The sequence below is a fragment of the Lissotriton vulgaris genome, chromosome 3_2 (assembly GCF_964263255.1).
Source record: "Lissotriton vulgaris chromosome 3_2, aLisVul1.2, whole genome shotgun sequence".
Classification (NCBI taxonomy): Eukaryota; Metazoa; Chordata; class Amphibia; order Caudata; family Salamandridae; genus Lissotriton; species Lissotriton vulgaris.
The window spans coordinates 75412320-75427821 of NC_141690.1; positions in this window are offsets into that span (position 1 = coordinate 75412320).

A 15502-nucleotide genomic window follows, 5' to 3' on the forward strand; every position below is an offset into this window, starting at 1 on the left:
CTAATGTTGGAGGTATTTCGCAGTGCACAATTAGATATGTTTTCTCCCGACTGCTGGAATAATGCTAATATCATAGTTTTTCTTAAAAACGGGAAACCAGCCATGGAATTGGGATGGTATCGTCCAATTATGCTGGTGAACAGTGACGTTAAAATATTTTTAAACATTTTAGCAAAATGACTAGCCACAGGTATTACAAAGTTAGTTTTCCCCTTTCCAGCATGGGTTTGTACCAGGAAGGGGCACGAGTGTGCATATTTGTCGTATAAGTACGCTTTTCGACTATACAAAAGTGTCAGGAGACCCGATGACTGCAATATTACTCGATACGGAAAAAGCTTTCAAAAGAGTCTCCTGGGCCTTTTTATGGTCTATCATAGAAAGGAAAGGTTTGGGAAAAGGTCTCATTGGAGCTATTAGGTGAATGTACCAGGCTCCTGTGGCTACGATAGCCTTGAGGTCTGCTACATCTGATGTAATAAAGATCGCTCTGGGTACACGGCAAGGGTGTACCTGTTCACCACTATTATTTGCATTATATATAGACCCTTAAATTTGTAAAATTGTTAAGAACAATAAGATATAGGCCATTCACTGTATCGGTGGGGATACAAAGCTGCTAGCCTACGCTGATGATCTTGCTATAATCACAGCTAATCCATCAGAGACTATTAAGGAGATAGAAAAGGAAGCTACTGATTTCAGTAAAATATCAGGTTATTATTTTAATAGGAATAAGACACTGATTGTGAAGAACTCCAGAGCAGATTTGAATGACACTCGAATAGTGGGAAATGTCAGATATCTTGGGGTGGAGATCTCTGCTAAAGTGGATGAAATTGTTCACATCAACTTGGAGCCTCTGCTCCATAAGACTAAAGCTGACTTTAATAGAATGAACTGTCTTTATCTCACACTCCTGGGAAGATGTAATGTTATAAAGATATTGTTTTTGCCCAGAATTTCATATTTTTTTTAGATCTATCCCTGTGTAAATTAACAAGGGCTGGTTTTTTGCCTTTAATCAATTATTTTCGAAATTTTTGTGGGCAGGGAAACAGCCCAGCAGAGCGCTAAAATATATGACTCTATCTAAAGACAGGGTTGGGCGGTCCGTCCCTGATATCCAGATCTACTCTTGTGAGGAAACATGCTATATCTCAATATATAGGTTAGTTTAGGGGCAGAGGCCAAGGGGTGTTTTATGCGACACATTGACTTTGCGTATTTTAAAAGAGTGAGATTTAAGACTTTGCTGGAAGCATTCAAAATATGGACTGCAGTAAGGAAAATTTTTTAAATGAATAGGATACATAGATATACCCCTCTGGCTGATAACAATTTATTACCGGAAATTTCCTGAGTCGAGTATATGAGAATATGGATAGACAATGGTATTAGATATATTAGCAATCTTATGGCGGATAACACAATATACTTGGTTGTAATTAAGAGGAAATTTGGGGTCGAAAACAATCATTTCTTTTAGTTTTTACAAGTCAGGGACATTCTATCCAGGAAAATAATTTGGGGGCATAAAGTTCCTTTATTGGAGTTGTCTCTTTGGGCCTCTGCATCAATCTCTAAATTATATGAATTACTTTGCAAGTTAAAGGAGGATGATCTCGTGAAACATACTGATCATTGGCAGGATCAGTTACAAGCAGGGGTAGAGGAATGTGAGTACTCCTTATTATTAAGTCAGACTGCATTTTTCTCGGCTAACTTACAAGTGCAACTGCAATGTTTTAAAACCTGGATGAATCTATATATTACCCCAGCGTGGATCTTTAAATGGGGTGGCTCTACTGGTACGCATTGCTAAGGTTGCAGCTGTCATGCTGCAGATAGCCTGCATATGTTTGCAACCTGTCCCAAATTGTCAAGTCTGGTTGGAGAGTGGGCAATTATTTGAAATATATTTTGGGGTTTGAGGTGGACCTTACATCGCAAGTTATTGTGCTGGGAGTGAGCAAGTAAGTTATGATAGTCTCAAATCAGGCTATGCTCTTTGTGGCAATGGCAGTGTTGAGGCTTTGTTTGGCTACTGTTTGGTTAGATACAGAACCCCTTTCAGTATATTGCTGGTTGGGTAAACTGCAAGCCATTTATTGTTGGGAGAAAGCGCTTTATGCACGACCCGGCTTAAAATAAAAAAAAAGGGGGGCTTGAAATTTGCGCTCCAATAACTAATTGGGTCATTGAGTCCACAGCTTGATATTACTAATGCATGTCAATTAGCTTGTAGCGGAAACGCTAAAGTAAGAAGGTTAACTGCTTAGTACCTATCATGATTTAATGTTGATTGTAAGTTAAAGTTTTTGGTTAGAGCACTTATAGGTGTAACCTAAATAAGCTCTCTTTGGTTTCATTGAGAGGGTGGGGGGGTTGGTCAGGGTGGGAGGAGGGGTAGTTCAGTAGGAAGGGAGGGTTAAAAGACAAATAACAGACATCCTGCTCATATGTATTGAAATGTGTATTGTATAACTGTATTTTCACTTTAAGTTTAATGTATCTGTTGGATGTCAAATAAAGATTTAAAAAAAAAGGTAATGGCCCCAAGAGAGTGTTACACATGCGCTACACAAGTTGGGAGGCAGGCAACTCCCAAAGCGTTCAGCATGCTCTGGTCAGGGAATCTCTGCAGCACGTTTCCTTCATTCAAAAGTGGGGAGGACAGTCCAGCCCTTCTTCTGCTCCAGGCAGGAGCAGCCACTGCATGCTGTCCCACCTCACACACATCAGGTGCATCACTCCTCACACAGCTTCTCCAGCTCTCCTACCAGGCAGGCCCTTTAAATATCCTGTCAGGATCTGTTCATGAAGTCTTTTATCTCCCTGAGACTTCAAAGAGGAGGCAAGTACACACAAACTCTTGGAGATTATTCACAAGAAGAATACCACAGCAGGGCAAAAATACTCAGTCATTTTCCTCTACCACAGACAGAAGCAGCAACTGAAAGCCAACCCACCATTCACACCGAAAAGGCAGCACTCCCCACACAGTTCTTCCGCTTTTATTCTTGGCAGGGTCCTCTTTGTTCTTGAAGTAATCTAAAATCTTGGGATTTTAGCTCCAAAGCGAACACCCCATTTTGTCATTGTTCTCCTTGTTGTAAGTGTCTCTGAACCGAATCAAACCCGGTCCTGTCCTCCCTGCTGCAGCATGACCACAGGGGGTGGAGACAGAATTGTGAAAAGGAGACACAGTCTATTGAGATGCAAGCGAAAATCCTTCCACCACTCTAAATGTAGACCAGGCCTATCCATCCCAGCGTAGAGTCAATCAGGCCAGGCAGGGCACAACACAACCCCTCTGTGACTGTCTAGAGTGAATGCACTTCCCCGGTTCCTGTCACTCCAACACCAGAAGCTGAATGCACAAACAGCAGACACACACAGAATGGTAAAGCCAGAAAAAGCGGAGTTATTCAATTCAGGGATGGAGAGACTGGAACCTAATTCATATCAACAATACAAAAAGTGCCTCTCCAACCAAAAATCAAACATAAGTCTTTCATTCTCAGATGTTACTTTTTTCACTCTGAGATTCAACAGTTAGTATTCTTTTTTTTATTTATAGGCTTTGTCCCATATTTTGAATTAAAACATACATCTCTGTGTCATTTTTTGGTATTCAAAAAGAACAGTGTAGACGAACATTGCAATATTTACATTGCACACAAACAATTGATACAGTGTTAAGAAAGAAGATTAATACGTAGACAAATCAATAGCGGGCCGGAACCCAGCCAAAACCAGTCTGTCCTCGCTGGTGCATCTTCGTGGCAGGAGGTGGAGACATCATTTTTGAAGGCAGACCAGGCCCATGCAGTTGAAAGGAAATCTCCTTCCCCTACTCTAAATGAAGCCCAGGTTTATTCAGCCCAGCATTGACTCATCAGGCTTCTGGAGCCACTGCCCCTCTCCAGCCCCTGTCATCTAAAAGCCAGACATGCAATACACAAACCCAGCAGAGGCACACTGGATGGTTAGGCAAGAAAATACCTACTTTCTAGAAGTGCTATTTTTAAACACAGAATGTAAAAATCACACTCACTAAAAGATGCATTTTAACATTCCGAGCTCAGGCATACTAAACTTAATTTTCATACCTTGTTCCCAGGGCCAGTTATGTTTATAAGATTTTATAAAGAAACTCTGTTTTCTGTCCTATGGCAACAGGTAGCCTTGCAATAGTGAAGAAAGAAATTGGCAGTAATTCGCAATCAGGACATGCCACACACACCAGGGCATGTCCCACCTTTCACATACACGGCACCCTTCCCACAGGGGTACCTTTGGACTACCATAGGGGTGATTGACATGTAAGAAATGGGAAGGGTAGGGCCTGGAAAGTAGTTGTACGTGCCAAGTTGAGATAGCAGTACTAGACTGCACACAGGCATTTGCAATGGAAGGTCATAGTTACATTTCACAGGCTGCTTCTGTGGGTGTCACAATAAGTCCTGAAGCCCACAAGCAGCATTTGATTTACAAGCCCTGACCACACAGTGCATTGGACTATGGTCTGACTAGTAAATCAAATATAGCAATCATGGAATCACTAATCCATAACAACAATTTAAAAAGGGAGCACTTGCACTTTGGCACTGAACAGCAGTGGCAAAGTGCCCAAAACATCTAGACCAGCAAAATGGAGTCCAATAAACAGCAAAAACAGGAAACATTTCAGGAGAGACCCACACCAATGGTGCCAGGTCTAACACGTGTCCCCTCCATCTGAAATGTGGGGAGAACGACCCACTTTCTTGGGAGTTCTCGTCACTAAGGTGAAAAAATATGGACAGATTATCAGCATTGGCTTTCTGTACTAGGGGAGTGTTCCACCATGAAGTCCATCCCCTGTAGGGAAATAGACCCCCTCAACAACTTTGGGTTCTCACCTTTCAACTGCATCAACCATCTGAGGGGCCTGTGGTCTGTCTGAACCCGAAAGTGAGTCCCAAACAAGTAGGGCCTCAGCTTCTTCAGTGCCCAAACCACAACAAATGCCTAACGCTCAAACGCACTCCACCTCTATTCCCGTGAAAGTAACCCCCTACTAATGAGGGCTCAGGTTGGTCTAGGCCTTCCTCATTTAGCTGTGAGAGCACCACTCCCACACCATGCTCTGAAGCATCTGTCTGCACAATGAATTCCCTTGAAAAGTTGGGCACCTGAAGCACGGGCCCGTACATATGGCAGATTTCAGGTCATCAAAAGCTTTCTGGCAGGCGTAAGTCCAATTCACCTTCTTGGGCTGGTTCCTGGAAGTCAGCTCTTTCAAGGGGGCAACAATAGTGCCATACCCCTTCTTCTATAATACCTTGTGAGTCCTAAACAGGCTCTCACCCCTGTCTGGGTCTTGGGGGTTCCCAAGCCAGAATGGTATCAATCTTGGGCTGTGCGAGTGGCCGCGACCCACCCGGTGTCCCAAGTACACCACAGAACCCTGCCCGATCTGGCACTTGCTCAACTTGATCGTGAGGCTTGCCCTTCTCAAAGCCTTCAACACTTCCCATAGGTGGTGCAGATGTTCCTCCCAAGTGGCACTGAATACTGCGATGTCATCCAGGTAGGTGGCACTGAAATCCTTCAGTCTAGCTAACACTTGGTTGACCAACCTCTGAAAGGTGACAGGAGAATTCTTCAACCCAAAGGGCATCATCCAAAATTGGTAGTGCCCATCTGATGTTGAGAATGCTGACCTCTCCTTTGCCCCATCAGTTAAGGCAATCTGCCAGTACCTAGACGTTAAGTCATGTGTACTGAGGTACCGGGCAACTCCCAACCAATCTATGAGCTCTGAAGATGGTGTGTACATCAGTCCTGGTGACTACATTGAGCCGTCGGTAGTCCACACAGAACTGGAGTTCTCTTGTGGCACTGGGTGCAGTAGCTTTTGGGAACAAGACCACTGGCTGGACCAAGGGCTCTTTGAGGGCTCAAACACCCCTAGGGCTAGCATCTTGGAGGCCTCCTCCTTAATGCAAGCCTCAGTTACTCTGTAAATGTTGTGTTTGACAGGAGTACTGTACCCAGTGTCAACATCATGGACACACCACTGAGTGGCACCAGGGGTCAGAGAGAACAGAGCAGCAAACTGCCCCAACAGTTGGCGACAGTCACTCTACTGTTCAGGAATCTGGGCGGGGCAGGGGGATACACCATCCACTGACCCATTGCGCTCCTTTGCAGACAGGAAAATGAAATGAATGAATGAATGAAATGAAATGAAATTTATAACGCGCAACTAAGCCCGTAGGCATCAAGGAGCCTAACAAAGAAAATCAAAAAAGGCAGAACCAAAGCTAAGGATAGGCTATGGCAAACAGCCATGTCTTAAGGGCCTTTCTAAAGGCTTGCTTTGAGGGAAGGGTTTTATTGTCAGACGGCAGAGAGTTCCACAGCCTTGGAGCCAGAGTTGAGAAGGCTCTGCCACCCCACCTAGCTCTACGGACACGGGGGATTGATAGCAAGACTTTATTGGCCGAGCGCAGGGATCTGGAGGGGGTATATGGATTTAACAGATCCCTTAGGCCTCCTGACTTGTTCGTGGCCAGGGCCCCATAGATCAAACAGAGGGACTTGAATGAAATCCTGGCCTCAATTGGAAGCCAATGCAATGCTTTCCTGGCAGCCGTAGCAGAGGCCCGCCTAGGAAGATCTAGCACAAACTTCGCGGCGGCATTCTGCACCATTTGGAGTCGCATTATAAGACTCTTGTTAATGCCAAGGTATAAGGCGTTGCAGTAATCTAGTCTTGAGCCTATTAATGCTACTACTATTTGCTTTCTGGCTTGAGGGGACAAGTAATGTTTTATTTTCCTCAGGATGTTTATTATGCCGCAGCAGGTGGAAATGGTCCTACTTACTTGCTGGCCCAGCCCCAAATAAGGGTCAATCATGACTCCTAGGTTCATAGCCAAAGCAGTGGGTGTAGGGCACACTCCCAGAGATGAAGGCCACCATTCCGCCGACCAAATGTCCTCCTTGCCTCCGAACACCAGAATTTCTGTCTTCTCGCCGTTGAGCTTCAATGAATTGCAAATCATCCATTGAGCCACTGCCTCCATGCAGTGTCTAAAATTGGAGGCAGCCGAGATGACAGGTTGGGCGAGAGACATCAATATCTGCGTGTCGTCGGCATAGGAGACTACCTCCATCCCGTAAGATCTAATAAGCCTGGCAAGTGGGGTCACATAGATGTTGAAAAGGGTCGGACATAATGCCGACCCCTGAGGGACCCAACACTGCACAGGAAGGGATGGAGATAGGAACTCCCCCAGCTTAACTCTCTGTTCCCTCTGGCCAAGGAAGGAGGATAGCAAACTAAGTGCAGGCCCCTCAACCCCTATCTCCCTCAGGCGAGATGTTAACATTGAGGGAGACAGGGTATCAAACGCAGCCGTAAGATCTAACAGGATAAGGAGAGTGGTCTGGCCCTTATCCACTCTAGTACGGATGTTATCAAGCACCGTGGTAAGGGCCGACGCCGTACTATGCTCTCTCCGAAATCCATGCTGCGAGTGATCTAAAAGGTCAGAGGTTTCCAGGAAGGCAGCAAGATGCTGGTTGAGATGAGTTTCCAAGATCTTTGCTGGGGCTGGGAGCAGCGAAATGGGGCGGAAGTTTTTGAGAACGCCCGGGTCCAATGTAGGCTTTTTTAACAGTGGTTTAACCACCGCTCTTTTCCATTGTAGCGGGAATGTCCCATCTCTCATTGCCCTGTTCATGATCTCTAATAGCAGGGGCAAGAGAGTCTCCTTGCATTGTTTAAGAAGTTTCAGAGGGCAAGGGTCTAAAGGAGACCCCGACCTGGTCTTAAAAAGGAGAACTTCAAGTTCCTGCAAGGAGAGGGGTGGGAAGCTGGAAAAACACCCTGACGGTACCTCCACCGAGGATATTAGTGGAGGGACAGGAAAGCTCGGAGAGGAAGATAGTGCCGACCTCTGAGATTCTAAGGCCGAATAAATGTCCACAATTTTGGATTGGAAAAATTGTGCAACATCGTCACAGAGCCGCTGTGAACTAACCACAGGGTCCGGCACCTTCAATGAGGTGAGTGTGTCTACGATCTTAAACAGCTCTTTCGGCGAGGAGAGTGAGGAGGTCAGCGAGGTGAAATACTCTTGTTTAATCCTTATCACCTCCGTTTTGTACTCCTTTAGGAGGGATTTATGACTATCCCTCTCTCGCAGATCCCAGCTAGTCCTCCAGAGGCGTTCCTGTCTTCGAACTCCCTGTCTACGGAGTCTTAATGATTCCGAAAACCACGGTGCCGATGGGCTTTTCCTCGCGGAATAACGGAGTGAGGCAGGGGCCAGGTCATCAATGGAAGTTATGATAGCAGTATCAAATCTGTCTACTGCATTCCGTACATCCTCCTCAGAGGTGATCAACCGACAGGGCAGTCTAGGGGCAAGCATATTATTGGTAATGCTTTTGAGGTTACGCCTCAATTCCATTTTACTTGGCTCATTCCCCTTGCTCTTGACAGTCGGGATTGTTAATTCTAAAGGGATCGCAAAATTATCCGACTAAGAGAGAGGGATGGGAGTCCCGATGGTTAGCCGGGGGTCGTTAGAAAATACCCCATCCAGCAAATGGCCTGCTTGATGGGTGGGATCATTAACTAGCTGTTTCATCCCACATCCGGAGAAAATATCCAATAGGGAAAAAGTATCCTTTGACTCCAGGTTTTCCAAATGGAAATTCATGTCCCCCAGGACAGTAAAATGCTCACAGCCAAAGTGTGGCTCTGAAATGGTGAGCATGTGATGACCAAAATCTGTCCTGGTCCCCGGTGGCCTATAAATGAGGAGGCCCGTGAACAGAACTGCATAAGGTCCGTTGATAGAAAACTGGAGGGCTTGAAAGAAATTTTGCGGTGTGGAGAGTGGGATGGTGTGGCAGGAAAAGCAGTCTCTGTAAAGGATGCCCAGCCCTCCCCCAACACGTCCCACTCTGTCCTCCCTCACCAGCAAATAACCATCCGGTACTGCCTCAACCAAGTCAGGTCCCGAAGAGTCCTTGGCCCACGTTTCTGTGATGAAGACCCAGGCGGGTTGTCTGGACAGAACGAAATCCTTAAATGCAAGATTATTCTTAATCAAAGACCTCGCGTTTATGAGAAACCCCTGATCGTTCCTCATCATGATTCCTGATTTCGGATTTGAGCCTACCGGTGTGACAACCGCAGATGGAGCCGGTACCGTATAAGTAGGCCGGAAGCAGTGACAGCCCGGGGTGGTCAGAAGCGACTCCGGGGCGTACCTATGATGGCAAGGCAGTGTGGGTGGCTTGAGAGTCAGCCGGTCCTGCCAGGAATAGCTGATCTCAGTAAATTCACCGTCAGCAAGTCCAGTCTCCCAGCCATCCAGCCCGTCCTTAGCGCGGACGGGCGCAGACGGGCTGGACTCTGGCGTGACTCCGGCGTTACTGCGGCACACACGCCGCGCGCACACGCTGCGCGCTTGCATGGCTCGTCTATATAGGGCTCTAGCGAATCAGCCTGACTGCTAGAGCGCTCCCTGGACTGGCGATCCTACCTACCCCCAAGATGGCGCCTATGATAGCAGAGAGCGCGAAAACTCGCTTGGATAGACCCGCTGAAGTCCCAATTATGGTGCAAGTGAGTGGAATGAATTAAAAGCAGGGGCAAAGTGCTTTAAAATTAAATTAAATAAAGAGACAAAAACTGGAGATTTTAAAATTACAAAGCGCCTGAATGCCACAGCGCAGCGCGTAGCAAGGTAAGCCTTAACAGGCAGACCCACCTTCAACTGTCCCTTTTGTAGGTTTTGCTTCACGATGCCTCTAGCCAGTCAGTCTGACTGCTAGAGCGCTCCCTGGACTGGCGATCCTACCTACCCCCAAAATGGCGCCTATGATAGCAGAGAGCGCGAAAACTCGCTTGGATAGACCCGCTGAAGCCGCGGTGGATGGCCCAATTATGGTGCAACTGAGTGGAATGAATTAAAAGCAGGGGCAAAGTGCTTTAAAATTAAATTAAATAAAGAGACAAAAACGGGAGATTTTAAAATTACAAAGCGCCTGAATGCCACAGCGCAGCGCGTAGCAAGGTAAGGAGGTCAGGAAGAGCCTCAGTCTCCTCCTCCATTACAGCATCTGATGCTAGAAGAACGCCCAATTCAGAACTCTCCAAGTGGGGCTCTAGGCGGTTAATATGCAGGATGCGCAAAGGCTTCCTAGGAGGCTACAAGTCCCTCAAGTTGGTGAATTTACTCTTGCGCTCCACCACGTTAGATTCTCCGGTCCACTTATCCTGGAGTGAACAAGGCTCCACTGGGGCCATGACCCACACTTTCTGTCCAGGCTGAAACTCGATCAGAGTGCCCTTCTGATCATACCAAGGTTTCATCTCCTCCTGGCTGGCTGCCAGATTCGCCTGAGTGAGTTGTCTGAAGCTTTTAGTCTGGTTTCTGAAGGCCAGTATGTAGCTATATGGATCCTGGGGAGGTTTAACTGGAGCTTTCTCCCAGCCTTCTTTTACCTGACTTAGAGGCCCTCTTACCGGATGCCCCTACAGGAGCTCAAAGGGACTGAATACTAAGGACTTCTGCAGTACCTCTTTGTAAGCAAACAAAAAGCATGGTAAGATGACATCCCACTTACGCCTCATGGGTTCTTCCAATACCCATAATCTTGCCCTTCAGGGTTGGGTGGAATCTCCCAATAAGCCCCGTACCTTTGCGGTGGTAAGGAATGGTGAACTGGCATGTAACATCACACTCCTGCCTCTCTGGGGAACCCCACATGGGAGAAAATCCCCATCAATGCATGACCCACCTCGGGGTCCATCACAGTCCAGAGAGGTATGGCTTCCGGGTACTGGGTGGCATGATCCACCAAGACCAGGATAAACCTGTTGCCCATGGCTGTCTTGGGATCCAGAGGCCCCACAATGTCAATTCCCACCCTCTCAAAAGGGGTGCTGACTACAGGGAAATGTTGGAGAGGAGCCTTATACCTCCTCCCACTCTTACCACTTGCCTGGCAAGTCCGGCAAGACCTACAATGAGTATCTGAACTCTTACACATTTGGGGCCAGTAAAAGTGGGTGACAAGCCTCTCAAAGGTTTTGTCTCACCCCAAATGCCCTGCCAATGGCACATTATAAGCCATGCCCAGTCTAAAAGTTCTGAAGCGCGGGGGTACCACACAGGTTGACCCAGGCTCAGCAACCTTAGGCTCGCTATACAGGAGACCATTCTCCCAGTATATCCAATGTGATCCAGACTGATCACCTGCTGCCTGGTTTGCAGCCTGTTGCCAAAAAACAACAAGAGAAAGGCACTTCTGCTGCATCTGGCAGAATTCCTCCCTGGTGGGGCAACCTTCCTGCTGCCAATGGGTCAGCTCAGGCAGGTTCCCAGTTCAGCCACTTGTTCCCCTGAAGGCTCCAGGGGATCCCCCTCAAGGTTTGCCTCCTCCTGGACCGTGAGAACTTCACGTCTGGTTTCCCACACCCCTACCTCTTCTCTTTCTGGCAGGCACCTGGACTACTCTTTCAGGCTCCAGGTCCTCTTGAATGCCCGTACCGTCTCTCATTGACCGAGTGTTCACACACGTCCGCTCGCGCAGACCCAACATCTCTAAATGAGAACTCCACTCCACCTTCACCCAAAGGACCTCTCCAAAATACTGCCTAGCAGACAGTCAACAGGCATGGCTGGCCTCACAGCTACTTACATGGAATCTGAGACTGCCCCCCACTCAAAGGGTACCTGTGCCACTTTGCAGAGGCACTCTGAAGTGTCAGCAGCAACTACTGGGTAGAATGCCTTGGGGACCACCAGCTCTTCAGACACCAGCCGACAACTGACAGGTGTCACACTGGCTCCGGTGTCTTTTAGAGCCTTCTCACTGTGGCCATAGATGGTCACCCACTCCCTGTACTTTTTAATGTTATCAGGCAGATGAGCTCTGGGGACCATCTCACTGTCTTCTAAACAGGGAAGGGATATCTCTGTGAGATCCCACCCCTCTTGGGCACCCGTCTCCTTCCTCAAGGCTACACTAGACATCTGCCAGGGCGGTACACCAGTGGGTGCAGTGGTAACCTTTTTGGGACACCTAGGATCCCATCGGAAGTGGCCCACCTGACCACAAACAAAACATGCCTTGGAACCCCTATGAACAGGCTTACCTGTCTGGATCCATGGCTTCTTTTCAGTGGGAGCCTGGGAACCTTTACCTTTGTTCCCTCGAGGATTACTTTGGGGCCCTATTTGGAGCTCCTCCTGTTTATCCTTGTCCCCACACTCTTCTGCTGGGGACCCTGCCTACCTTTGGTTTAGTCTCCCACACAACCTTTTTAGCAGTCCCCCTCCACAGACATCTGGAGCCACTGACCCTTTCCAGCCCCTGTCATCTAAAAGACAGACATGCTATACACAAACCTAGCAGAGGCACACTGGATGGTTAGGCAAGAAAATAACTACTTTCTAAAAGTGGTATTTTCAAACACAGGATGTTAAAATCACCCTCAATAAAGGATGCATTTTAACATTCTGGGTTCAGGCGTACTAAACTTTATTTTCCTACCTTGTTTCCCGGGCCAGTTATGTTTATAAGATGTTATAAACTATCTCCCGAATTTGTCCTATGGGAATAGGTAGCCTTGCAAAAGTGAAAAACGAAATTGGCAGGAATTCACTATCAGGACATGCCACATACATCAGGGCATGTCCTACCTTTCAAGTACACTGCACCCGGCCAACAGGGGTACCTTGGGCCTACCTTTAAGGGTGACTGACATGTAAGAAAAGGGAGGGTTAGGACCTGGCAAGTGGATGCACTTGCCAAGTCGACATTGCAGTACTAGACTGCACACAATCAGTGCTACAGCCCACTACAAGCATTTGATTTACAGGCCTTGGGCACACACAGTGCACTGCACTAGGGTCTGACTAGTAAATCAAATATGCCAATCATGGAATCAATAATCCATAACTACAATTTAAAAAGGGAGCAATTGCACTTTGGTACTGAACAGCACTGACAAAGTGCCCAAAGTATATAGACCAGCAAAACGGAGTCCAACACACAGCAAAAACACAGGAGCCACAGGCAAAAATGCAGGGGAGACACATGCCAATGGTGCCAGGTCGAACAGACAATTAACAGGAACCCAACATGGGTCCAAGACATACTGCAAATATTGGGTGTATAAAAATGAATGACTTCGTACTGAGGTTGGTGAGGTTTCCTGTAGGAACTTTGGACAAACAGCACCTAGTACCTCAAAGGGAGCCTTATTCAGTGAAACCAAATACTCAACTGACAGTAGAGTCTGATAACTCTCCTCGGTGAGATGGAAGGGTCAATTCATGTCCTGAAATGTGGAAGGAAGTCATCATCATCAACCGACTTTATTTCACACTTTGAAAATGCATAAAAGTACACATAATAAAAAAACTCCATTACATTTAAGAAGCCAATCATAGAATAAATAAAACACTGAAACCAGAGAGATTTTACCCTTCAGCTTAAAAATAGAATCAAATAGCAGTGATCATAAGTATTAAAAGCAACTGCATCAATTGGAGCGATGGTCCTAAAATGCGATAGGTTTATACTTAAAACCTTACGGGTTCTCAAGGCAGCCAGTAGAACAAAAGCAAGTACATAGCAACCAATGGGGTTTCAAATTTTTAAAGAAAGAAGAGAGCTGAATCTGGGGTACACAAGGAGAATTTCTTTAAGACTGTGATAATAAAAATCTTCATCTCTACTATATACAAAGGACAAATAAATAGGAAGTGTAATGTGATTGGGTGCCCTACACGAACAGGTCGGTAGATTACTTATAGAGAATAAATTATTTGAATGGCCCAACATTAGCGGGATAAAACGATGCTGATAGTTCTCGACAAACCCTAAATAGGAATGAGAATGTTTAGGTATCTGCAATATGCTTTTATAAACCTTTACAGATTGTTTCTCTCTATGACTATCACACCTGTCACAAGTAACGTTTGTTAAATAAATTTCCTTCAAACTAGATTTGGGATAGTGTTCATAAAGGGTTGGGGTATCATATATGAAAGTAAGTCCCACCAAACTTAATGTTTACCTAACATACAATAGGCAGGGGATTTTATGAACATGATCCAAGTTCAGGATATCTTTCTAGATTTTCTGGTTGAAACTTGCTGTGCCCCTTTCCATACTGATAACCAAAGAGAGAGTGGCGCTAATTTATTGGCATCAGCAATAAATGGCATGCTGGCTTCATTATGTGTGTTGGAAATGGGATTTCTGGTTGGCTAGGGCATGCGCCAAAGCCAGACAGAAACCGCCACTTTAGTCAGGGCAAGGGAGTTACACGCTAAAGATAACCCCGCTCACCCCCTTGGTAGCTTGGCAGGAGCAGTCAGGCTTATCCCAGAGGCAATTTGTAAAGCGTTTGAACAACGCACTCACACAGAAGCGACACACTAGCCGCACCACAAAAGAAACTCCACAAAAAGGTTAGATAAAAATAGCCTTTGTATTATCCATAGAAACACATTAGAACACAATCACATATAATACTGTGCAACTAGGCACTTGTCACGACTTCACAGGTAGTACATATATCATTTGGCAAATCGGACCATTGTCAAAATACATCACTTTTAGTTAGGGCGACCAGTAACTGATGGTAGGATTACGCTTAGCACATTACATTATTATCTGCCGTCCCCCAGTAGATGGAGGCGGAAATGGAGCCTGCGAGGCTCCGCAGATGCAGCAGGCCCTGCCCACAGCGATGGATTCAAGCTAACCTGGCTGATGATGGCTGATTAGCCAGAAACCGGTCCCAGGATGTTTGTTTCCGGTCCAAGGAAGACATGACTTGGCAGTTGGTCTGGACTGTTCCCATGAGGCACAGGGTCAGACTGATTTGCATATGGTCATGTCTGAAGTGGGGTGGTGTGGAGTGCAAACAAACGATGGATTTAGGCCCAGATCTCTGTACTGGGGTGAATGTATGACATTGTTCTGCATTCTGGTTGTTTCTGTTGCATTTCCAACATGTTTGGCCAAATGCCGGGCACGTGCCCCTGTGTGGAAACTCAGGTCCACATCTATAGCAGGTCGATTCCGGTTGCTTCCTTGTCACCTGTTCATTTTGCCCTTTTTTCCAGCTGCTCATGCGGCTGCTCTCCATCATGCGGTATGCTTGTTCAACTCGCCTTTCCTTTCGCTCAATCTCCTTTGCTTGCGCTGTCGCTCTTGTCTAAGCTCGTGCTAGTGACAGGATCTTTTCCAGGGATGTTGGTTCCTTCAGAATTCTCGCCCAGAGGTCCTTGTAACAGCATCCCTCAATGAAGTGCAGGCGAATTGCTTGTTTATTGTCGTATTTGTTACTAGCTTCCGCGGTGCAAAATCATCCAACGATTCGTCCGTGTGCTGAAACGCGATTGTGAAGGTGTATCGCTCAAAATCGACATTCCTCTGTGGATCAAATTTGTTCGTTAGGCACTTT